At 38.8% G+C, this 24777-nt stretch overlaps 1 protein-coding gene across 5 annotated transcripts in view; it reads left to right on the top strand.

Annotated features, from left to right (window-relative positions):
- The window catches only part of NRF1 (nuclear respiratory factor 1), a 133433-nt gene that overhangs the window by 376 nt on the left and 108280 nt on the right, over positions 1–24777 (top strand). The window lies entirely within an intron of this gene.

Genomic DNA, 24777 nt, shown 5'->3' with positions numbered 1-24777 from the left:
CCCTCCCGAGAGCCCCAGGGTTCCGGCCTCCCCCGCCGCCTGAGGCTCTCGGGGCCGCGGCCTCCTGTCCGCCGTGGAACCTGGGGCCCGGGCTCGGCCTTCCCGCGGGTTCGGGAGCGAGAGGCCCGGGAGCGCGCCGGCCTGGGAGCGGGAGGTGGGCGGGCTGCGCGGGACCGGAGCCACAGCTCCCAGCTCGCCTCTTCTGCCCTTCTCGGGTCTGGTCCGCGGGCGGCGCGGCGGGTTGGGCCGGGGCGCGGGAGTCGCTGTCTCCTGCGGGAGAGGAGGTTGGCTCTTTGGGCGACCTCCGAAGCTTCTCCCTCCGGGGTGGCGTGGGCTCGTTACCCAGGTAGACTGGGGGACGCTGGAATATGGCGCGTTGCCCACCTTCTTGCAAGTTAGGAGGCGGCAGCGGCGGCTGTTCCAGAAGGAGGGCGCAAAATCCTTTTGTACGCAGAAATAAGGAGCGACATTGTGTTTTCTTCTCCAGCTGAGATGCTGCCGGTGGAGGGGCCTCTGTTCTTTTTAGGCTTAGGGTGGGGGTCCCCTGGGTGAGGGACAAGGGGGAGTGGCGCGACCCCGGAAAGGTACCGGACCTTTGCTACTGGAAAGGCAGGGGCTCTAGAAGGCCTTGTGCATGGGTATTATCCCACATCCCCAGTCTTTCAGGGGAACTCAAGGGTTTGCCCTTGCATGTTACCCACTTAACTGGGCAATGATGTCCACCGCCTCTCTCACCTGTTGTGTCGTTGCTTCTGGTCACAAAGTTTCCACAGTGCATCTGACTGTGCCCATCAAAACTTGAGGTTGTTTAAAAATCTTAATTTTTTTTAGGGCTTCAAATGATATCTGGCCAAGCCATTTGGAGGAGCTGTTGCCTGGTCTCCTTTCTTAAGCATTAGATTAGAATATATTAATTGCTTACTTGAGAGCTGGTGTTGGTCGTGTTTAATTCTTTCAGAGCAAAATTCGCATTTTCCTAAGTGTGTAGAAACAATGTATTGGGAAATTCTTAAGATAAAAGATGAGCGAGCCTGTCAACTCGGACAGTGCTGCAGGAGAGTGGGCATGCTCATCTTGTACCTTTTGTCCCAGGGAGGGCATCATAGGAGGGGTCACACCTCACAGTGATCTTTTCCCCATTTTGTCTCCATCCAGCTTTTAAAAAATTCCTTTTCCTTTGGCCTTAAACAGTAAGTTATTGGGTTGTTCCTCACTCCAGGAGGGGGGTGGGAAGGGAGGCGGCTTAGAAATGCTGGGTTCTTTTTCTTTTTTTCTTCCCTTAATTGGGTAGTAGCCTGACTCCCTAGGATTGTATTTGAAAGTTCTTGATGTGTCATCCCATAGGTGGTGAAAATATGGCTAGTTCTGTCTGAGCGTCTGAGTGTAATTTCCTTATTCTATGAGCGCAAAAACAAACATAACAATTACCATATGTAATGTAGAATACTTATTTTTAACTTGGGTCTAAAATTGTGTAGAAATTTTTGCTTTGGAGTCAGTGCTCATATTTTCATTTGAGGGATGGCGGGAAGGGTTTCTTATTCCCAAGTCAGGAGTTTTCATGGAAATAGTTTTCTTGCCAGGTTTTAAGGAAATTAAGTTCTGAATTTAAGGAAGTAATTATAGGAGTAGGATATAATGAGGACCCTTGTCTAGATACAGAGGAAATTAAAAAGAGAAAGGATTTCGGGTTTCCGTCCCAATTCATGTATATTCCAACGGAACCCAAAATTGTAGGGTTTTTTGGTTTTATTAAATCACAGTTATATATATGTATCTCTGATTTTTTAGGGAGCTAACGACCAACTTCCCATGATTTATTTACATTGCCTGTACATGATAGGTTCAAGCAGTATTCAGGAAGTATTTTATGTGAAATAATAAAAATGGGTGACTTTTAAGGGAAATTCAAGGTCCTTGTGGTCTGGGGTTATTTTTTTTTAAATACCTCTTATATGTAATAAAGCATTCAGTAAATGTTTGTTGAAGGGTAATAATGATAAACAGTAATTATTGAAATTTTAAAAAAAATTTTACAAGTATTTGAAAAGACATGCCGATTTTTTGGTTTCTAGAAGGGACTATAAATTGTCAGCCTTTGGAAGGACAGCCTACAGTCTCTGGAGAACAGGAAGTTATTGCATAGGTTCAACTTTTGTCATATATCTTTAGGCAAGCCCAGTCCTTTATGCTGCAGTGGGATTGTTCTTCTACTGTAGTGCCACTCTGAAAAGTTGGAGGATAAGGGGAGGGGCCTCTGTGGGTTGTTGAGTCTCAGAAGTGTCAAACCCAAGAGTTTTGGTGTACTCTCTGGGTCTGTAATTCAGGAAATTTGATATTTAAATTTAGTTTATGTGTGACTGTGATGCTTATTAATACATATTTTAAAAGATTTGTAAAATCAATCTTACAGATAAGTACCAGTCTTTGATTTTGTAAAAAAAAAATTCAAAAAAGTTTTGTACTGAAGGACATTTTCTGTTCTTTCATGTTTTCCTTGAGAGCTAAAGCTAGTGTTTTCAGCCTGAACTTACCCAGATAGAATTTTCCATGAATGCTTAGTAAAACAGCAATGAAAAAGAAACCCACTTGTTAAATTTATTTTAGAAACATTTTATTTAGATCAAGTCCAGTTATTTTTTTAAGGCTCTGATATATGTTAATTTTTGAGCATTGTGTATCATATAGTTCCTTATTAACTAAGGTGTGGATTATCCATTTTTTTGGCTTTTCAAGTTAGTGCGTTTATCCATCAATATTTTTACTAAGGAGAACAGGCTGGAAGAGGAATAGTAAAGGAGGTGAAACAAATCAATTTCAGGTGTTTCCAGAAGATTATAACCACATTGAGCTTTTGGAAACTTTTAATCCTGGAGCAACAAGAATGCTTTGCCTGAAGTTATTTTGATGTAATATGGACAAAACTTAGAAAATGAAAAGACTTTTGGACTGCTTAAGGAAAATAAGTAGATTATATATGCCTTGGAATGTATGTATTTTTCTTTTCTTTTTTTGAAATAGATGCATTTTTCTGAAGTACGGTTTATAATTAGGCTAATATGTTTTCAGCCCCACTCAGTGCAATTTAGTTACTGAAGCGTCAAAAAGATTTCATCATGTGATCTTTACTTGTAAAATGTGATATTTATATAACTGAAAAATCAGAAATACTTCATATTATATTTTTTACAAACAAACAAAAAAACCCCAAAAAACAAAACTAGGCGGCCTTCAAGGCATGCTTGCCACATTTGTGATCTCTTGAGGTCAGTCTGTGATGTATCATCAACAACAGTCACTTAGAAAATAAACTGACCATAAGGAATCTTCTCCAGAATTCCAGGTCTGGTAGCCTGCCTTATGAAACTGCTACCAAGCTATCAGATAATTTCTTGAGTAAGCCATATCTAGTAAGGGAGAGGTGTGTGTGTGTGTGTGTGTGTTGGGGGCGAGTTGGTGGAGAGGGGGAAAGTGTACAAGAAAGAATACAGGTAAAAAAATACAGTTTTATAGATGGGGATGATCACTGGAATTTTGGGGGTGTAGTATTTTTAAAAGAAGCTAAAAGCTAACTTTTATGTGGGTCATCAGTTTGGTATATACACTTTCTACTATTTATAGTGTATTTAGTATATAAACATAATATTTAGGTTTGTTCATGTATGCCAATTTCTGTGGTTACAAATGTGAAAAGTTTAGCTGATAATTTGGATGTTTTCTTAACTCTTAATTGGTGCCTGTTAGATAAACTATTCCAGGCTTTTTTCAGAATCATGAAGAATGAACTTTGAGTAAATGTTAGATCATTAAAAAAAAAAAAAAAAACTTGTATTTTGCTGTTGGTAATTGTAAAGTCTTTGCTTTTTAGAAGTTGGAGGATCTGTTTTGCTGCTGCCACTGAATTGTAATGTGGTTAGACTGGCAACTAAACCTACAAAGAACAAGAGGAAGTGAGGCAATGCCCCATGAACTGTTGCTTAAAACTGAGCAGTGGACTAGAAATGGGGAGCTAGGGACTAGGGGATTTAATTCTTGTCTTGTGTTCAAAAGAGGATGAGATATACCCTTCACTGAGAAATAATCTGAAGTGTGTCCTGACTTTGGAGTTTTGTCATTCATTTACCAGACATTGATTAAAGACATACTATATTCCAGGTGTGTGCTAGGTGCAAGAGTAACAAACCATGGACTTGTCTATAGGAAAGAAAGATAAGGGTGCAACTAACTATAATACAACTTGTTAAGAACTAAAACAGTGTAACGAAAGAAAAAGTCCTGGTGTGTCCTGGACTATAGAAGGAGGGAGGAAATTCTTCTGGGGAGAGGATGAGTGATAGAATAAATGAGGTTAGAAAAGACTTTTCATGTAGTGGGTGTTTAAGTAGGACTTTGAAGGGTGAGTAGCTGTTTTATTGATGGGAAAGAAAAGGCTAGAGGAAGGGCAGTGATGGTCTGATTTGAGAAATAGCAAGTAGATTTCGCTGTACTTGGGCAGTAGTGGGAAATGAAGCTGCTGAGATTGTAGTCTGATTGGGAAGAATGTAGAAGAGTTAAAGATTATAGCTGGTTAATGGATGATGACGATGCCTCTAATAAGGTAGGGAATGTAAAGGGAGAACAGAATTGGAGGAGAAAAGTAATAGGGTATGACTGTAGGTGTGGGAATCAAGATATGTCGAATAGTTTAGGTACCTGAAGCTTTGTACTGGAGCTCAAGGGGAAGTGGGGGCCTTTTAGGAGATTTATGTTCGTTAACATAACATGTAGAAACTTTGGAAAGAGTATAGTATCAATAGGAAACAACTAAAGACAACCCTGGGTAGGTAGCATCTACCTCTGAGGGTCAAGTGGAAGAAGAAAGGCCCATGAAGGAAGTTGAAAAAGCATAGCTGAAGAGATAAATGGTATAGGGTTGAAGAAGCTGAGGATAGCGATTAAAGGAATTTTAACGGGGAATTTGGCAACTGGATTTGACAATTAAGAAATGAAATAAAATTTCTGCATGTGTTTGTGTGCATTTATGTATTGTTTTGCCATGAGTCATTCATGATAATTAAACACAATAGATTTCTAGAATATTGTTGAATATAAGGGTAGGGCCAATACAACCCAATTTAATAGATGACCCATGCTTAGAAATAGTCCTGTTACTCTCCTCTCAAGGGAATTACAGCATTAAAAATTTTGGGAGGTTACTTAAATTTTAGCAATTAGAGTATTTGTATTTGAGCATATATAGTGTAGTTGAGTTTATAGTCTCTTAAAATGTAAGTTCCTTTTGAAGGATTTTGAGGTTTTGTGATCTTTATATGTTAAGTGCAAGGTTTTTTAACCTGGGTTTTGTAGTTCTGGGATTCATAGATATATTTTGGCTGCGTGAACCTGACTGTCTGGAAATTGTTTGAAAAATTTTGTGTGTGCCTGTGTGATTTTTCTGGAGAGAGTGACTATAACTTTTATGAGATTCTCAGTTTTTGACACAGAAAAGTTAAGAGCCTTATTGGTAGTGTTAATGAGTAAGTGAGATGTTGGTTGCGTTAATTACCTGAAATCAGTTATCCTGACTGGGGTGGGTCAAGCAAGGGAAAGAAATTTTGAGTAGGTGTCTTGGGTAAGGGACTTCGAGAAGATATAAGGTACCTTTAGGGAACAGGAGTGGGATCAACTAGGAGGATGGGAGGAATGCCAAAGCAAAGCTTAACCAGTTTCAGAATTTTGCCAAGTCATCTGGATTCCTTGCTTTTTTATACTCTAGGATTCACCCTTGTACTATATATGGTTATCTATTCATGCACTATATACAATAAGCTTTGTGGCAGGATCAAATTATTAGTGTATTAAAGAGGAAGTGAGTTTTCTTTTTTTAAAGTTTTATTGAAGTTTAGTTGGTTTACAAGGTTGTGATAATTTCTGCTGTACAACAAAGTAATTCAGTTATACATGTACACACATTCATTCTCTTTCAGAGCTTTGCCTAGAGCTCTCTGTGCCACGAGTCCCGTCGGCCAACCATTCCATTTCCTCATTGTGCATATGCCAATCCCAAACCCCCAGTTCATCCCTCCCCCCAGAAAGTGAGTTCATAGACTGCACGCAAATTCATTTTTAAGTTGGCAGTTGCTTATATACACTTTGGAAAACTTCTAAAATGCACATGTTTCAAACTAGTGATCTGGGGCAAGACATTTATTCTCTCCTTGCTAAATTTTTCTGACCATGAAATGAAAACACCATTGGCTTATCTTATGGGGTCTGTCTGAAATCTGACAGTTTTGAATCTTTTGAGATTTAAGGTGGTATAATGGTAACAAATTGCTAGTGTTCACATTTCTTAAGCCATTGATAAAATCTGGAAATTTAAGCAAATTATTTAATAATGTTTCATATGGAACTTACTTAATTCCCAAAATATTTCATTCTGAAGTTTTAGATAATTAGTCATTTTTACTTTTTTCTTCTAATCTTTGGATCTTTTCAATTAGATTAGGAGAGGAAGTTCTGTTGTGGCACAGCTGGCGCACAGGTCGCAGATCCTTGCCCTGGGAACTTCCACATGCCGTGGTTGTGGCATGTATGCATGCATAAATAAATAAATAGAGAAAGGGAATGAAAGAGACAGTTTTGTCAGCTATCCTTGGATCTTGGGCAGTGATCTCCAGCTTTTGTTGTTACCCTTACAAGTAAAGTTTTGAGCACACATTCTTTTTTGGGGGCTGGGCTGGGGTGGGGAGGGGGGGGGGGTGCTTGCAGCATGTGGAAGTTCCCAGGCCAGGGATTGAACCCACACCACAGCAGTGACAATACCAGATCCTTAACCCACTGAGCCACCAGGGTACTCCTGAGCACACATTCTGAATCACGTTTATTTAAAATGATGTTCCTGTTATTGTACTGGTACATTTATGTGCTTTATAAAATATGTAGAAGATAGAAATTTTGAAGGGATGAGATAAAATGGGTATTTTTAAGTGTCTTGCTAACTGTATTAATGATGGTTCTGTAAATTTATGTTTTATTAGCTTGTTTTTATAAATATATTTGCTCTTAACTCATGATTTTTTTCACCTGTAATTAATGCCAGTTGGTAGTGTTTTATAGGATACCCTGTAAAGGTGTTGGTAAATAAAAGAATTATAAGAATAAACTTTGGGTAATCTTAGAAAATTGTGTTTTGTAACTTGCAATTTGGCTTGTGTTTGTGGATTATCTTTACATTCATTAAGTCTAAAAAGAAGATACCCAGGTAGAAGTGGAGTATTTTCTTTGTTCATCGTTTTTTGGTCTTTTGTCTATCATTAAACAATTGTGAAATAAAAATTTTATGAGTAGATCTTTCATATAAAAATAATCACATTAAAGAACCAACCAGGGTTTGCTACATAAGGACACTATCATAGAATTAGTTTGTTGACCCAAAACTGGCCTTAGGAACTGAGTCTAGAGAAGAAATAATTCTGATATCACCAGTTATGTGAGTGTTAATTTTTTTGTCTTTCTTCTTTACTCTTTGTATTTTTAAAAGTTTTTCTACATTGAAAATGTATTATTTTTGTTGTGAAATTTTTAGAAAGAAAACAAAAAACCCCCAAATCAATGGTTATCTTTGGTTTATAAGCATAGGTGATTTTCGTTTTCTTGATGGCTTTTCCTGGAGTTCCTGTTGTAGCTCAGCGGGCTAAGAATCCACCTAGTGTCTCTGAGGATGCAGGTTTGATCCCTAGCCTCACTCAGTGGGTTAAAGAATCCAGTGCTGCCACACGCTGCAGTGTAGGTCACAGATGTGGCTCGGATCTGGCATTACAGTGGCTATGGCATAGGCCAGCAGTTGCAGATCCAATTCAACCCCTAGCCTGGGAATCTTTGTGTGCTGCAGGTGTGGCCCTGAAGAGACCAAAAAAAAAAAAAAAAACCCACTGTGTATGTGTGTGTGTGTGTGTATATATATATATATATATATATATATATATATATATATAACGAAAACACATTGATTTCTGTAATCAGAAAAATAGACATAAATGTGAATATTAGATTTATAGCCCTATAGAGTCACTATCATATATTGGACATATAACTTATCCTCACTGGGCCTTTTTCTTCATTTGAAAAATGAAGAGGACAAAATTGGTAAAGTTTCTTCTAAATAAAAACGACTTCTGAAATTCTGGGTCTCTGTTAGGACATGTTAAATATATTTTATTAATTAAGGTAAAAAGGCATGTATATGTGTTCATTATAGAAAAGCAAAGAGAAGAGAATTAAAAATAATTGTAAATCTACCATAATAGATACTTCACAATATTTTAATTATATAGTTTTAGATATTTTCCGAAGTATATGTGTAGGTACTGGCGTGTGCATACACACTGCATATATATGTACTGTATGTGATAATGTAGAGTAATACTCTGCATGCTCTCTTGAACCAGAAATATCTAAAAATGTTTGATGTGTCTGTTTCTGCTCTGAAGCATTCCTAATGAGGCAGTTATAAATAAATTCTTTTTTTTTTTTTTTTGCTTTTTAGGGCCACACCCACAGCATATGGAAGTTCCCAGGCTAGGGGTCGAATCAGAGCTGTAGCTGCTGGCCTACAGCACAGCTCATGGCAACGCCAGATCCTTACCCCACTGAGCAAGGCCAGGGATCGAACCTGCATCCTCATGGATGCTAGTCAGGTTCGTTTCCACTGAGCCACAACAGGAACTCCAGTAAATCCATTTTAATGAAATATAAAAGGTATTTAAAGTTTCTGTCTAAATACAAATTTGTCTGGGGAAGGCTTACTGTCTGCTTCATGTGCTGTGTGGTTTTGCTGAGTTAAGGGTAACTTGGAGTAAGGGCGGAAGGGCTTGCCTGTGAAAGCTTACTTAGTGAAGAGTGAAAGCTAAATCCTGGGTTAACCTTAATTTCATTCACATATTAACTTGTTTTTTCTCCACTCTGCCCTAACGCTTCCTAAGCCAAGATTTCTATTTGTAGGTGGTTTCTGAAGTGAAGGAGCTTGTCTCAATATGTTATTGATTTTTTTATTTTACCCTGGAATCTTCTGAATTGTTATATTCCCATTGACAGCAAAGTGATATTAGAAGTAGCAGTCATATAATACAAAAGTGTTAAAAGTACTTTCCCCCCTTTGGCTTCCCTGAGGCATATGGAGTTCCTGGGCCAGGGGTGAGCCGCAGTTGTGACCTACACCACAGCTGCAGCAACACTAGATTTTAAACCCTCTGTGCCGGGCTAGGAATCAAACCCTCGTCTTAGTGCTCCAGAAACGCTGTCAATCTTATTGTGCCATGGGGGGAACTCATGCCTTTTTTTTTTTTTTTTAAAGCATATATTTCTGTGGGAAGTTCAAAAGATTTTATGTACATAAAATGTAAGTATGTTTATAAATACAAATGCTATGTAGTCTGATTCATGCTCTGCTTCAAGTACGTCATATGTATAATTCTAGTTTTATGTAAAGAATACTAGATCTTTCTCAAAATTAGCAAAGATTTTGTGCAGTGGATTCTCTTTAGAGTTAGTAATGTAAGGCAGTTTTCCTACTTATTAGTTCTGTCTTTAATCTTTCTGATAGCTGATTTGTTTGTTTTTTTTTTAAATATACAAAATGGAAAGCAAATCTTGAGTAAATTCCTTAGTTATCACAATTAACACCTAAACTAGTCTAGTCATTTTCCCTCTAAGTAGAATATAAAGCCTATGGAGGTTTGTGTTGGAAGAAAAGAAATCTGATTTGTGTATTCTCTTCCCTTCTACTTTGAAAATTAGGATCTTTTCCAGGAGCAAAACTTCATTATTTATGTTTGACAGTAAGATGTTTTCAAGTCAGGAGTTCCCATTATAGCTCAGCGGGTTAAGAATCTGACTAGTATCCATGAGGATGCGGGTTCCATCCCTGGCCTCACTCAGTGGGTTAAGGATTCCAAGTTGCTGCAAGTTGTGGTAGGTTACAGATATGGTTTGGATTTGGTGTTGCTATGACAGTGGTGTAGGCTGGCAGCTACAGATCCAAATTGACCCCAGCCTGAAACTTCCATATGCCGCAAGTGTGGCCCTAAAAAGAAAAGGAAAAAAGATGCTTAAGTCAGGAGTTCCCTGGTGGCTCAGTAAGTTAAGTATCCAGCATTGTCACCGCTGTGGAGTGGATTCATTTCCTGGTCCTTCTGCATGCCGTGGGTGCAGCAAAAAAATAAAAGAACTGAAGTCTGTATCTTTCAGACATAGGGGGAGGTAGACGTTCTGGGGAATAAAAGGTACAAACTTTTTGCCTCAAACTTTTTTTTCAGTTTTTGTGTCTGAAGGTTGTGAAAATAGTAGCTAATTCTAACTTGAGAATCCACCGTGATGGATACTTCTCATTCTAAAGAAATCATTTTATAACTAAATGAATGATATACAGCTAATGTCCTTTAAATAGGTAATCTTTGATTAGTATTAATAACCAAAGTAAGGTAGTGATTTTTTTTAGCATGATTTTGAAATTATCTTTATTAATTTATTTTTTGCTTTTTTTAAGGCCGCTCCTGTGGCATATAGAAGTTCCCAGGCTAGGAGTCAAATCAGAGCCACAACCAAAGCAATCATGAATCCTTAACCCGATGAGCAGGGCCAGGGATCAAACCCACATCCTCATGGATACTAGTCAGGTTCATTATTGCTGAGCCACAATGGGAACTCCTGAGATTATTTTTTTAAGAATAATGACTTTATAATAAGAACTGTTTTCCCTTAAAGGTAAAAGAATATACAGCTGTTTCATGTAAATATGCATACTCAGATTTGGCCTACCAACAGAGGTTAAGAACTTTATATCCAGTAGCCTGACTGATATTTCTTGGATGCCTCAGATGTATTTCATCCCCAAATGAGATTTCCTTTTCAAACTTGGCCCTTTTGCATGCTTTACCTCAGTGAAGGGTAAAAAACCACTGTTTCACCTGTTTTCTCAGATCAGAAACCTTGGTTTTTCCATATCACATTTTGTCTAGCTTTCTGTTTATGTCTTTTCATTTTATTTTTATGGCCACACCTGCGGCATATGGAAGTACCCAGGTTAGGTGTCCAATTGGAGCTACAGCTGCTGGCCTATGTCACATTCACAGCAACACTGGATCCAAGCCCCATCTGCCACCTACACTGCATCCTGTGGCAATGCCAGATCCTTAACCTACTGAGTGAGACCAGGGATCAAACCTGCATCCTCGGAGTTCCTGTCATGGGGCAGCAGAAGTGAATCTGAACGTGAGGTTGCGGGTTCGATCCCTGGCCTCACTCAGTGGGTTAAGGATCTGGCTTTGCCATGAGCTGTGGTGTAGGTCACAGACTCGGTTTCGATCTCACATTGCCGTAGCTCTGACTCAACCCCTAGTCTAGTAACCTCCATATGCCATGGGTATGGCCCTAAAAAGCAACACAAACCAAAACCCCTGCATCCTTACGGAGACTGTCAGCTTCTTAACCCACTGAGTCATGACAGGAACTCACTGTTTAATCTAAATAAGCTCAAATTGTCCTCTTCATTTCCATTATTACCATTTTTTTTTTTTTGAGTTGCTGTTGTTTCTTTCCTGTTCTGTTGCAGTAACCTATAACTGGTCCACCTGTATCCACTGTGACTGAGCACTGGTCCATTCTCCTCATTGCAGGCAGGATTAGTTGATCTTTTGTAAATACGCAATTTGATCATGTCTGCCCATTCAGGATGAAGGCAAAACTTAATGTGGCTATACTTACTTTTTGGACTCTTTCGTATCAAACATGCTTCCCTAACCATTATTAGACCTTTGTTATTGCTGGTCCTTCTGCCTGGAAAGCTTTTTCCTCTCTATCTGGTAAAATCTCATACATTTTATTGAAATCTCTACCCAAGCATCATTTCCTCAGGGAAGTTTTACCAGATCTTCCCACCTACGTTTTCTTTCTCTCTCTTTTTTCTTTTTTTGGCTGCACCCATGGCATATGGGAGTTTCCGAGCCACGGACTGAATCTGAGACACAGCTATACCCTGTGCCACAATTGTGGCAATGCCAGATCCTTAACCCATTGCATAGGGTCGGGGATCAACCTGAGCCACAGCACTCTGATCCTTAACCTACTGTGCCACTGTGGGAACTCCAGGTGTACCTTGTTTTTGTACTTTTCTGTCACCATGTATGTCTACACACATCTCTCTCTCTCTTTTTAATCTTTTTTGGGCCACACTCGTGGCATATGGAAGTTCCCAGGCTAGGAGTCGAATCAGAGCCACAGCTATAGCAACATGGGATCTGAGCCACATCTGTGACCTACACCACGGCTCACAGCAACGCCGGATGCTTAACCCATTGAGTGAGGTCAGGGATGCAGCCTACATCCTCATGGATACTAGTTGGGTTTGTTAACCACTGAGCCACAATGGGAACTCCTGTCCATGTCATTTTACATTAGTTGGTATATTACTTGATGTATGTCTCTCTCTCCCACCAGATTATAAGCTTTATGAAAGTAGATGTTAGTGTCCATTACCAAGCACAGTACCTGACACATAGTTGGTAGTATTTATTTGAATAAATGATTGTAGAAACCTTGTAAAATTCACTTGTAATACTTTACCTTATTACTAGGCTTTTGTGTCATCTAATACTTTATAATTTTTAGAAACTTGGGATAGAGATTCTGAGTCAGCTTAGCTGTCCAAAGTTACATGGTCTCAGTCTCTTCTTGAACACATCCAGTGATAGGAGATCATTTTGGTTGATACTACCTACTAAAAGTCTGTTTAGTCTTTAGTACTTTAGATGGTTAGAAAGTTTAATTTCAACTGAAATTTCTCTGTAATTTTTACTTGTCTCTCTCCTGCTCTCTAGGACTTCTAAAAATACATAGAGTTCTTTTCTTTTCCTTTTCTTTGTCTTTTAGGGCCGTACCTATTCGGCATATGGAGGTTCCCAGGCTAGGGGTCTGATCGGAGATAAAGCTGCTGGCCTACACCACAGCCACAGCAATTCAGGATCTGAGCCGCGTCCTCGACCTACACCACAGCTCACGGCAACACCGGATCCTTAACCCACTGAGCGAGGCCAGGGATCAAACCTGCAGCCTCATGATTCCTAGTCGGATTCGTTTCTACTGCGCCACGACAGGAACTCCCTAGAGTTCTTTTCTTTTTTTCTTTTTTTTTCTTTCTTTTTTTGCCTTTTCTAGGGCCGCTCCCACAGCATATGGAGGTTCCCAGGCTAGGGGTCTAATTGGAGCTGTGGCCACTGGCCTATGCCAGAGCCACAGCAATGTGGGATCTGAGCCACGTCTGCAGCCTACAGCACAGCTCATGGCAACGCCAGATCCTTAACCCACTGAGCAAGGCCAGGGATGGAACCTGCAACCTCATGGTTCCTATTCGGATTCGTTAACCACTGAGCCACTACGGGAACTCCTAGAGTTCTTTTCTTTTAAAAAATAGAAAGATAAAGTCCTTTGAATTGTCTCTTTTAGTTTAAGTATCCTTAGTTCCTTAAACCTTCTTGGAAAGGTAATGAGGTTTGCTGGAAAGATAATTAGTGTCCTAGGGCTACTATAACAAATTACCATAAACTTGGTGCCTTAAAACAACCGAAATTTATTCTCTCATAATTCTGAGGTCAAAAGTCAGGAATCGGGCTTTGTGGGATTACAGTCCCTCTGGAAGCACTAAGGAAGAATCTGTTCTTTGCTTCTTCCAGCTGTGACTCCATGGGAACATTGTCTCCTACTCTTCTGTCTGGAATCTGTGTTGGCCTTACTCTTATAAGGATACTTGGCTTTAGTACCAAACTAGGTAATCCAGGATGACATCCTCTTGTCAAAATCCTTAACTTAGTTACATCTGAAAGAACCTATTTTTCCAAATAAGATAACTTTCACAGTTTCCAGGAGTTGGAATGTGGACATATTTTTGGGGGCCAGCATACAACCCCACTGCAGGGGCTCTGGGTTTAAATCTTGATAGTGCTACCTACTAACTTTTTGCATCCTTGAGCATTTTCCTTAAACTTTCTGAGTTTGAATCCCCTTAATTTTAAGACAAAGGTAATACTACTTAATCATTGATATGAGAAGATTTAAGGAAAATTCGGGTGAAGTATTTGATACATGGTAGCGAACTCATTACATGTTGCCTTCCACATAACCAAACTCCTCTGACTCTAATGTACTTTGTCAGGGCCCCTAGATAGCATGTGTGACCTAGAAGCCAGCATAAGCAGAACTGGGCTGGTAAGCACAAACTGCAGTAGCTTCAACTCGTTCCGCTTTCTGGGTAGTGTATAGCCACTGATTAATAGCATAAATTTTTTTTTTTTTGGATTTTTAGAACCGCACCTGCGGCATATAGAGATTCCCAAGCTAGGGGTCTTATCGGAGCTGCAGCTGCTGGCCTAAGCCACAGCCACAGGAACACCAGATCTGAGCTGCATCTGCTACCTACACCACAGCTCACGGCAACGCCGGATCCTTTACCCACTGAGCAAGGGCAGGGATTTAACCTGCAACCTCATGGTTCCCAGTCGGATTCGTTTACACTGCGCCATAATGGAAATATGGTGCTGAGGAACAGGATACAAAACGACATTAAAAAACGCACACAAAAAACACACTTTTTAGAGGACCTTATGCACATAAGCAATCATTTGTGGTTTTTAAAAGGGACATACACACACATATTTTTGCTTAGCCTATCTTTAAGGATACATAAAAGTATTTTTTTTTCTCTATTGTTGAGAGGCAAGGAACCAAATTCCGTAGCTTTCCATTACTGATTTGATTATGTGGGGTGCATTTCCAAGAGAATTGTATATTTTATAGTCCTTCATGAAAAAATTCTCTTTATAGGTTAATTTTATACCAGCAAAGTAAATAAGACCAGTTTTAGTTCAGGCCACTTATTTAGAAAATGAGTAAAGAAAAACTCATCAGTTCACATTGGTTTAACACATTATCTTGGTATTGCTTGAGGCCTTTTCATGCTTACTAAATGAATTACTCATTTTGATTGTATTGACAGCAGTGCTAAATAAATTATTTCAAGAACTAGGTAGTATAAGTTTCCTTTAAATAAAGCTAGAATATTCAAGAATAGAAGGGTAGGCATAATATTCTACCTTGGGTTATTATTTGTAGAGTTTTTTCTTTTTTCTTTTTTTCTTCTTTCTTTTGTTACAGTGTAAGCCAGTGGTTCTTAATCTTTGGTCCTAAGGACCCTTTTCTTTTATACTCTTAACAATTATCGAGGACTTGAGCTTTTGTTTATGTGGGTTATGACTTTTGATACTTACTGTATTAGAAATTAAAACAATTTTTTAAAAATGTTTATTAATTTTAAAATAATAATCTACCCACTACATGTTAAACTAAGTAAAATATTTTAGTAAAAAGTAGCTATATTTTCCAAAACAAAGAACAATTGAGAAGAGTGATACAGCAGTTTTTGCAAATCTCTTTAATGTCTGGCTCAACTGGATACTCCTATCTGCTTTTGCACTCAGTCTCCTGCAGTATGTTGCTTTGGGTGAGGTAAAAGAAGATGTGGCCTCGCATCAAATATATAGTTGGAAAAGGGAAGAGTATTTTAAGAACCTTGTTAGATTATTGTGGATATTCTTTGATATTACACTAAAATTTAGCAGTGTTAATTTCTTAAAGGTGAATTGCAGTGTGGAATCTGAAACCATATCTGTGCTTTGTTATGTTGAAATATATTGGTTTATAATGCACTTTGAATGGATCTTTTAACCTGTGCATGATTTTATAACCCATTTATCGGTCATTTAGAAAATATTAGTTTACTGAGTTAGCAGAGTCTCCAAATGTTGACACAAAAATCATATTCATTAACACTACCACTGGCCTCATCAGAAAAGACTTTTAAGTAGTGGAAAGCTGTCAAGCTCACTGTGGCAGTTGCAAGTTTTCCAAATTCTAATTATCACCTGAAATACCAAATTTTATTGTCAACCAAATGCTCTCATTTGTTTTCCTTGAAGTGATAGGCTCACTTTGTAATTTTTTTTTTTTTTTTTGGTCTTTTTAGGGCTGCACAGTGGCATATGGAGGTTCCCAAGCTGGGGATCGAATTGGAGCTGTAGCTGCTGGCCTGAACCACAGCAATGTGGGATCTGAGCCATGAGCTGCTGGCTGTGACCTACACAGCAACACTGGATCCTTAACCCACTGAGCAAGGCCAGGGATTCAAACATGCGTCCTCATGGATGCTAGTCAGATTTGCTTCCACTGAGCTAACGATGGGAACTCCTCACTTTATAATTTTTGAGAACATGTCTGTCAGTTACCCACGTCTGAATAACCATATAGTTTGTCAGCCACTTGTTCAAGTAAAAATGGATTCCTTGAGAAAAAGTGGATAATTCAGTTTGCAGCTCGAAGTATGGTTTATGTGCTTTTCAAAACAGTTGTCACACTTCCAAATGTAGAAATGCCCTATACATACTTTCCAGTGGGTTATGCAGAATAATAAAAAGACAATTTAAGGCAAAGATTTAATAAAATTAATAATTTTTACTCTTGCATTAACACATTCTTAAGTAAAATTGACTTTTTTTTTTACTGTGAGTACATGAAGGTGAAGAATATAATGACTACTAGTATATTTTGGTGCCACTGCTTTATGTTTTGTTTTGTTTTAATGGCCATGTCCATGGCATATAGAAGTTCCCCGGTCCAGGAATTGAATCCAAGTCACAGCTGTAACCTACCAGATCCTTTACCCAGTGTGCTTCACAGCAGCCCAAGCCACTGCAGTTGGATTCTCAACCCATTGCACCACAATGGGAACTCTGGTGTCATTGATTTAAATTGTGCATCATGCCAGTAGTCTTACCCTACCATTTCTTTTGTATCATAAGTACAAATATAAGCACAGTGAGAAAAGGCAAAGAATGTCTTAGTTATTACGGAAGTAGTTTGACCTCATTGATCTCTTGGAGAAGTCACAGGGATACCTACGGTAAGTTCACTTGAGAACTGCTGCTATAAGCTATTTGAGGATTAAACTAATCACCTACAGGTCTCCCTTCAGTTTCTGGTCCCGGATTTTACACAGAAAAGTGCTCAAAAGGTACTTGTTTAACGAATGTGATACGATGACATTTAAACAGGATAAAACTCAGTGAATAAAATTGTGTAACTGCCTCCATCCATTATTGTGCATCATCCAGGCATTCTTGATCAGGCAGCTTTTCCACAGACATTGGTGAGAATAGGTGAACAAATGGAATATGGATGATAATGTACTTGGTAAATGCAAATGATGAAATAAAGAATTAAATATAAGTGATGTTGAAATTAGAATTAACTGACTTTAGGAGTACACAGGAAAAGCATACAGATATGCAAGTTCCTACAGAGCCAACAATTTCAGCCTTGTTAAGTTTCTATTAATGAGTCCTCTACTTTTGGGTCCTTAACTTTGTAGTGGTTTAAGAGGATTTGAAGTAAGTTGAGTCTCATCTGAAAAGCAAACATCTCATTTACATTTCAATAGGTCACAGCCTATTGATCTAGTAAAGTTTTTTTCAAAAAGGGTTATAGAAGATGAATGTTAAATCACTTTTTATGAAGAATAGTGAATAAAAGTATTGGGATTATATAAACTGCAGACCAAAGTAGATAGTTTTATCTTTTTTCTCCTTTTTTAATTGAAGTATAGGTAATTTACAGTGTGTGTTAGGTTTTTTTTTTTTTTTGTCTTGTCTTTTTAGGGCCATACCCGTGGCATGTGGAGGTTCCCAGGCTAGGTAGGGGTTTAATCAGAACTGTTGCTGCCAGCCTACACCAGAGCCACAGCAACGCCAGATCTGAGCCACATCTGTGACCTACATCACCGCTCACGGCAATGTCGGATCCTTTACCCACTGAGCAAGGCCAGGGATCAAACCCTCAACCTCGTTCCTAGTTGGATTCATTTCCGCTGCGCCACGACAGGAACTCCCAGTGTGGAAGCCTAATCCATTAGTTTCAAGTGTACACCACATTGATTCAGATGCACATGTGTAGACACATGTGTTTTTTCTTTTTCAGGTTCTTTTCCATTATAGGTTATTACAAAATATTGAGTATAGTTCCCTCTGCTATAAAGTAGATGCTTGTTGTTTATATCTTTGAAATATGTAGTAGTGTGTGATGTTAATCCTGAACTCCTAATTTATCTCCCCCTTCTCCCCCCCAAGGTAGTATTAATTGAGTAATTTTCCTTTTTAAGGAAGCCTGTCGTATGAATACCCTAGCATGTATTTTTTGGGGAAGGAATTGGACTGTAAGATGGTGTGATATATACCCTCTTCTTTTAGTGTGGAAGCCTAATCCGTCTTGCCATGTTTTGATAACCTCAGAGTTTGTTAAGTAGTACTTCTCCTCCTTTTGTTTTCAAATGATTTATTACAATCTATTTCTAGTTTACATCTAGGATGTAGGAATGGGCAATAAAGTTGGGGCAGAAATGGAAAGGAATGGTATTAGTTCTAAACCATCCCAGGTCTTTCTCCACCCCTCACTCCTAATCCCTATTTTTAAAAAACTTATCCCTGCTATTTCAAGTAAAGATGTAAGAGATAATCAGGTATTTCTAACAATGAAAACTATGCTTTTTTGATTCATGTTAAAAGTTACTGAGTCTACTTTAAGAAGTTTCTTCAAACAGCTTATGAATTTACCTTTTGTCCTTAAAAATCATTAATTCACATTGCAATGGATACTACCAAGAAGTTGGATAGGATAGACATTACCTAAACTTTGGTGCTTATCAGACCTGTGTAACAACATGAGAGGTTTCGGCTAGTACAGGGTTGTGTTACTCCATTTGCGATTCTTGTCATGGATGCCATGTCCTGGTTAGAAACCATTTTATTTATTTTATCTTATTATTATTATTTTTATTTTTTGGTCTTTTTTTTTGCCATTTCTTGGGTCGCTCCCTCGGCACATGGAGGTTCCCAGGCCAGGGGTCCAATCGGAGCTGTAGCCGACAGCCTACGCCAGAGCCACAGCTACGCAGGATCCAAGCCCAGTCTGCGACCTACACCACAGCTCACGGCAACACCATATCTGTTAACCCACTAAAGCGAGGGTAGGGATCGAACCCGCAACCTCATGGTTCCTAGTTGGATTCGTTAACCACTGCGCCACAATGGGAACTCCTAGAATCCATTTTAAATCACCAACTGGAAAATATAAGTCTGAAATTAATCTTATTTTTATTATGACATCCTTAAAAGACTAAATACTGTTTTAAAACTGACCAGTAAAAAAATCTGCTTTAAAAGAGTTGTAAGTAGAAATGTAGAGTAAGGCCAAATTAAAAATAATTTATATATTACAATTCCTGAACAGATGTAATTTTGAGTTCTGTGTGTAAGGCACAGATTGGAATGGTTGCTGCAGATACTTTATGGGATACAGGTTTCAGATTGTTATTTGCTTGTAAATACACACATGAAAACTCACTTTGAGAATGACTGAGTTTTCCAAAGAATTTTCTCATTTATAAGGAGATACATTTGTATCTATTATTCCTCTACTTATCCTAGTTAAGTAGTTTGAGGAGATTGGAGTTAAGTACTACTACTTTGGTATGACTCCAGTGGCTGTTGCCTTTAAGAATTTTTTAGGGATTCCTGTTGAGGCTCAGTGGAAATCAGTCTGACTGGTATCCACGAGAGTGCTGGTTTGATCCCTGGCCCCGCTCAGTGGGTTAAGATCTGGTGTTGCTTCGAGCTGTGGTCTAGATTGTAGATGCGGCTCAGATCTGGCATTGCTTTGGCTGTGGTGTAGGCCAGCAGCTGTAGCTCCGACCTCTAGCCAGGGAACTTCTGTGTGCCACACCTGTGGCCCTGGGGAAAAAAATTTTTTTTTTAAATAATTCAGGCGTAAATAAGGATATAGAACAATATAATGACCATATAATACCATCTGTCTGCTACCCAACTTAAGAAATAAAATATCACAGATGGAGTTCCTGCTGTGGGACACTGAGTTAAGAATCTGACTGCAGTGGCTTAGATTACTGTGCGTGCAGATTTGATCCCTGGAACAGGATAGTGGGTTAAAGAATACGGTGTTGCTGCAGCTGCGTTGTTGGTTGCAACTGTGACTCAGATTCAGTCCCTGGCCTGAGAACTTCCATATACTACTGGTGCGGCCATAAAATGAAAAAAAAAAAAAATCACAGATAATACTAAAGCCTCCTGGGCATTCCTTCCTCATCTTGTCCCTTCCCAACTGTGACCATTATTCTGAATTCTGAATTTGATGTTTAATATTTCCCTGCATTTAGCAACCTTCCCTTTATGTGTTATATTCATGGGAAAGATACAATGATCCATGTGGTTATAGTTTACTCATTTTATGTGCTGTATAATATTTGATTTAATGGAGTGTGAAGGTAATGTATAATCTTTGTAGAGAATTTTGAAAATAAAAAATGAAGATAAATTTGTAGCCTTACCATCCAAAGATACTAGAGTTAATTTTTTCCCTTTTATTCCCCCCTTTGCACTTAAATTTATGTGTTTTGGGGGTACTATTTAATATGAATGGGATATAGTTATGAATTACATAAATTGCCAGACGTATAAGGGCTGTAATTCCATTTTCATTGATTCTTAGTTGGCAAATGAAAAAAAAAAAAAAAAAAAAAGCTTTCCAAATCAGGTATTCTACAAATATCTGGAAAATTTACTATCTCTTGATTGGCAAATATCAATGGCATATTTCTTAGTATGGAAACACCAGATAGGTGGTATCTGGGAAGAGCTAGGTGGTATTATTTAACATGTTCTTAAAATTATCTGAGAGTAAACAAAATTATCAGATGTGATGCTTATCTCTTTAAATATTAAGTAGTTTTTTCATTTTAACTATGAAAATGTGAAATGTCTAATATATACAAGATCTCTATGAAGAAACTACAAACCTCTGATGAAAGAAATCAAAGAGGAACTGAAAGAGGTATTTCATATTCATGGATAGAAAGACTCAATATTGTCAAGATGTCAGTTCTTCCCAATTTCATCTACAGATTCAATGCAATCCCAATCAAGATCCCAGCAAGTTATTTTATGGATATTGACAAACTGGTTCTCAAGTTTGTAAGGAGAGGCAAAGAGCCAGAGTAGCTAATACAATATTGAAGGAGAAAAATAAAGTTAGAAGACTGACACTACTTGACTTCAAGATTCACTACAAAGCTACAGTAATCTGGGCAGTGTGGTATTCATGAAAGACTAGACAAACAGATCAGTGAAACACAATAGAGAGCCTAGAAATAGATACCCGAAATATAGTCAACTGATCTTTGACAATGGAGCAAAGATAATCTCTTCCACAAATGGTGCAGAACACGTGGATATCTATCTACCTGCCAAAAAATGAATCTAGGCACAAACTTCATACCCCTTATAAAAATTACCTCAAAATGGATCATAGACCTAAGTGTGAAATGCAAAACTACAAAACACCTAGAAGATAACATAGGAGAAAACCTAGATGATCTTGAGTTTGGTGATGACTTTTTGGATACAACACCAAAGGCATGATCCATGCGATAAAGAATTGATAACTGGTAAATCCATATAGTGGATTAAGCACTAAAAGAAATGAGCTATCAAGCTATGAAAAGACATGGAGGAACCTTAAATACATGTTACTGGGGGAAAGAAGCCAACCTGAAAGGCTACTTATTGTATGAGTCTAGCCGTATGAAGTTCCGGGAAAGGCAAAGTTATAGAAATAGTGAAAGGATCCAGTGGTTGCCACAATTCGGGAGGAGGGAGGGAGAGAATGTGGGGGCTTGGGGGCAGTGAAACCTTTCTGTATGGTACTGTAATGGAGGGTATGTCATCATACCCCTGTCAAAAACCCCCGACTACAGCATAAAGAGTGAACTCTCATGAAACTATGGCCTTTAGTTAATAGTGGTTCTTCAGTTGTTAACAAACTTACCACACCAAAGCAAGGTATTGGGAGTTCCCTTATGGCGTAGCAGGTTAAGGATTTGTTGTTGCCGCAGCTGTGGCACAAGTTACAACTGCGGCACAGATTTGATCCCTGTCCTGGGAACTTCCACATGCCGGTTGTGGCCAAAAAAAAAAAAAAAAAAAAGGCAAGATGTTAATAGAAGAGGGAGATGGTGGAGGGGGTGTATGGGATCTCACTGTACTTTCTGTTTCATTTTTCTGTTAACCTAAAACTAAAAATAAAATAATTTAAAAAATACATATGTCAAACACTGGTGTTCCTCTAAGCAATCATAATAAAGATGAGGGACAGAGATTTTTAGGCATAGTCAGAAACTCCTCTAGATCATAGCCTGTAGTTAGATTATGCTGAATAGTATAGTTATTTAATGTTACAGTTTACATATAGTAATTATATAAATATTTGGCGGAGCTACAGCCATGGCATGTGGAAGTTCTGGGCTAGAGGTCAGACTCATGTCATAGCAGTGACAACACCAGATCCTTAACCTACTGAGCCACCAGGGAACTCCTAATATATATATTTTATAATTTACAGATAAATATAGTAATAGTTTTATAAAATTAAATACTCTTGAATATATAGGATGCATGGTGGTGGGGAAGGACTGAAGAACCAGGGGAGTGGGTCACTTTCACTGCGTGAAGAGAGTGTGTTGGTGGTGGAGCTCTTCTAACACTCACTGGTGAGAGAAATACCTATGACTTTTCCTTCTTTAAATAATAATTTGGGAGTTCCTGTTGTGGCTCAGTGGTAACGAACCCGACTCGTATCCATGAGGATGCGGGTTCAATCCCTGCCCTGCTTAGTGGGTTAAGAATCTGGTGTTGCTGTGAGCTGTGGTGTAGGCTGGCAGCTGCAGATCTGATTCAGCCCCTAGCCTGGGGGCTTCCATATGCTGTGAGTGCATCCCTAAATAAATAAATAAACAATAATAATTTGATGGAGCTCATGTTTGCCAGCAATAACCTATGGTGGCACTTGTCTCAAATTTTATAACATATTCTTTCTGCTCCCTTCCTTCAGTGACATGATTTGCTAATAAAGGTCTAACTAAAAAGTATACAGGATGGAGGTTCCCTTGTGGCACAGGGGGTTAATGTCACTGCGGGGCTTGAGTCACTGCTCTGGCACAGGTTCAGTCCGTGGCCCAGGAACTTCCACATGCCAAGGGTGCAGCCAAAAGAAAAAAGTGCACAAGAGTTAAAGGCACTTAGGTCAAAGAAATACCAGTTCTGTTTAGTAACTATGACACTTATTTGCCAAGAAAAGATAAAATCATAAATAGTACATAGTTTAAATGGCACGTAAATACTCATTGTAGACTTCATCTTTTTTAAAAAGATTTTACGAGCAGTTTTTATTGAGGACAGTTTTAGATTTACAGCAAAATTGACAGGGAGGTACAGAGATTTCCTCTATATCCCCTTTCCCCCCCACATAGATAGTCTCAGCCATTATCGACATCATTGACCAAAATGGTACTTTTTTTTTTTGCCAAGGGTAAACCTACATTGACACATCATAATCACCCAAAGCCCATAGATTACTTTAGGGTTTACTCTTGATATTGTCTGTTTCTGTGGATTTGGACAAATGGCACATATCCATCATTATAATATCATGAAGAATATTCGCACTGCCCTAAAAGTCCTCCACTTTATTTCCCCCCACCTCCACCCCCAGTCCTGCAACCACTGATTTTTTTCTTGTCTTCATAGTTTTGCCTTTTCCAGAGGGTCTTATAGTTGGGATCAGAGGATGTACCCTTTTCTGATTGGCTTCTCAATAATATGCATTTAAGGTTTCTCTCTGTCTCTTCAGACCAAAAAAAAAAAAAAAAAGGAGTTCCCTTTGTGGCTCAGCGGAAACAAATCCGATTAGGGACCATGAGGTTGTGGGTTCCATCCCTGGCCTTGCTCAGTGGATAAAGGATCTGCCATTGCTGTGGCTCTGGCATAGGCCTGCGGATTAGACCCCTAGCCTGGGAACCTCCGTATGCTATGGGAGAGGCCCTAAAAATAATAATAATAATAAAAAATAGAAATAAGGAAACTGTTTAAAATGTTTTAAGACTGTGATAGCAGAAGAGTGTTTTCCCCTGCATTTCTCTAAGAAAGTCTTTCGGTTTCTTTTGTTACAGTTCTCAAGACCAAACCAAACCTTTCTTTTATACTGTCTCTGTAATTCCGTTTGTGTGTATGTTTGTATATCCCCTAAACTGCAGCAGACTTATGTATCAGTAGGTTTTTTTCTCTCAGTAGATGAAGGGCAAGGACTGTATTGAATCTTCCCTAGGGGATGTATTCAGGTCACCTGGGACAGTCTTCCTGATACACACCTGTGAAGTCCATGATTCAGAATCTCCTCGTATAGGATCTTAGAGTCTTTTTCTTCTCTCTTCTTTTGCTCTGTTACTTTGTGGTTTTTTTAAAACGATTTTTATTTTTTCCGTTATAATTGGTTTAGTGTTCTGTCAGTTTTCTACTGTACAGCAAGGTGACCCAGTCACATATCTATATACATTCTTTCTCTCACATTTGCCTCCGTCATGCTCCATCATAAGTGACTAGATATAGTTCCCAGTGCTCTCTAGCAGGATCTCATTGCTCATGCGTTCCAAAGGCAATAGTTTGCATCTTGCTCTATTACTTTGTGCGTGCTAGTTTGTTAGGATATGTGCAAGGCCCCTTTCTCCAGTGCCCTCTAGTGGTTGTCTTTACTTTGCATGAAGATACCTGTTGAAAGCACTCTTCACTGCTGCTG

This window comes from Phacochoerus africanus, chromosome 16 (assembly GCF_016906955.1).
Source record: "Phacochoerus africanus isolate WHEZ1 chromosome 16, ROS_Pafr_v1, whole genome shotgun sequence".
NCBI lineage: Eukaryota > Metazoa > Chordata > Mammalia > Artiodactyla > Suidae > Phacochoerus > Phacochoerus africanus.
This window is presented reverse-complemented; position numbering and strand designations above follow the sequence as displayed.